Source organism: Hemibagrus wyckioides, linkage group LG04 (genome assembly GCF_019097595.1).
Source record: "Hemibagrus wyckioides isolate EC202008001 linkage group LG04, SWU_Hwy_1.0, whole genome shotgun sequence".
Lineage (NCBI taxonomy): Eukaryota > Metazoa > Chordata > Actinopteri > Siluriformes > Bagridae > Hemibagrus > Hemibagrus wyckioides.
Genome location: NC_080713.1, coordinates 4564350 through 4566350, shown reverse-complemented (window position 1 = coordinate 4566350; position 2001 = coordinate 4564350). Strand labels below are relative to the sequence as shown.

General features: G+C 41.0%; 1 non-coding gene across 1 annotated transcript; it reads left to right on the top strand.

Annotated features, from left to right (window-relative positions):
• Positions 1 to 312: 312 nt before the first annotated feature.
• On the top strand, positions 313 to 384 carry trnap-cgg (transfer RNA proline (anticodon CGG)). Its single transcript has one exon. It is a non-coding gene; the product is annotated as a tRNA-Pro (tRNA).
• The last annotated feature ends 1617 nt before the right edge of the window (positions 385 to 2001 follow it).

The following is a 2001-nucleotide window of genomic DNA, read 5'->3' as shown; positions in this document are numbered from 1 at the left end:
ATTTATTTATTTATTTATTTATTTATTTATTCATTTTTTGTGTAAGCTCTATACTAACGAAATTGCACTGAAATCTAATTTGTATTAAATTGATAAAGCAATTCATTTATTTAATGAATGACATGAATCAAAAACAGCACCGTTACAGTAACACACAGTGATTTACATAATATTTAAAGCCTCATGCTGATAATTAAGGAAGTGAAGAGTATATTATTTGATCAAAATGACTGTTATATCCATGACTGGACAGTCAGTATATTAGGAACACCTGCTCATTTATGCAGTTAGCCAACTTGCTCACTGTGAATTGGCTCGTTGGTCTAGGGGTATGATTCTCGCTTCGGGTGTGAGAGGTCCCGGGTTCAAATCCCGGACGAGCCCTCCTTCTGAACTAACAGAAAGTTGGTTTGAAGCATTGCAATTTATATAAACCAGATACATGAAGTCAATCCAGCACCAACTTATTATTCACATTAAACATCAAAATGGACAAATATGCGATTTCTCTGATAGTACCAAATTGTTTGTTTGGTGTATTTGATCTGATCTCCTGGACGTTTCACGAGCAATAGCCTCTAGAGTTTACACAGAGTGGTGCAGAAAACAAAAAGCATCCAGTGAGCAGCAGTTCTGCAGATGGAAAGACCTTGTTGATGAGAAAAGTCAGACTTCCAGACTGGTCAGGAAGGTTACAGCGACTCAAATGATCACTCCGAAAAGCATCTCAGCATGCACAACGTTGGAGTTGAGGAGGAGAGCTCACTAAATAAATAAATAAATAAGTAAGCATGTGCACTGATTATTAAGCCACCCAGGTGAATTTCGCAGGTAAGTCACATCATTATTCTCATGTGAAGTCTTTGTGTAGATGTTAAATCATTAGTGTGTGTCAATGTCATCCTGAGGTCTTGTTAATGGAGTCGACTTCATGCGTGAGGCCATGAAAGACATACAGCATGGATAATTACAGTTGCTTGACTGAAGCTTAGAATTATATCACTGAAAAGCGATAAACAGCACTGAGATTGTCTGCCTTTAGTTATTCTCCATCTGGCTGGCAGATGGCTCATATGGCCAACCCAGTGGGAGCTTCTGTATTTTAAGTGTGTGCATGTGTGTGCATGTGTGTGTGTGTGCATGTGCTTGTGTGGCCATGTGTTTTTGTGAATAAGTTGGTGTGTGTGTGTGTGTGTGTGTGTGCATATATGTGTGTGTGTGCATGTCTCTGTGTGTGAGACTATGTGTGCATGTGCTTGTGTGGACATGTGTTTTTGTAAATAAGTGGGTGAGTGCTTCTTGTGTGTGTGTGTGAAAGAAACAGTGGGTGAGTACATGTGTGTGTGTGTGTGTATGTGTGTTTGCATGTGTATGTGTGCATATATGTGTGTGGATGTGCTTGTGTAGCCATGTGTTTTTGTGAATAAGTTGGTGCGTGTGTGTGTGTGTGTGTGTAAGTGCATATATGTGTGTGCATGTCTGTGTGTGTGAGACTGTGTGTGCATGTGCTTGTGTGGACATGTGTTTTTGTAAATAAGTGGGTGAGTGCTTCTTGTGCGTGTGTGTTTGTGAAAGAAACAGTGGGTGAGTGTATGTGTTTGTAAATCAGTGGGTGAGTACATGTGCATGTGTGTGTGTATGTGTGTTTGCATGTGTAAGTGTGCATATATGTGTGTGGATGTGCTTGTGTGGCCATGTGTTTTTGTGAATAAGTTGGTGTGTCTGTGTGTGTGTGTGTGTGTGTGTGTGCGCGCATATATGTGTGTGTGTGCATGTCTGTGTGTGTGAGTCTGTGTGTGCGTGTCCTTGTGTGGCCATGTGTTTTTGTAAATAGTGTGTGAGTGCTTCTTGTGTGTGTGTGTTTGTGAAAGAAAGAGTGGGTGAGTGTATGTGCTTGTAAACCAGGGGGTGAGTACATGTGAGTGTGTGTGTATGTGTGCATGTGTGTGCGTGTGTGTGTGCGTGTGTGTGTGTGTGTGAATGAGTGGGTGAGTCTCTGTA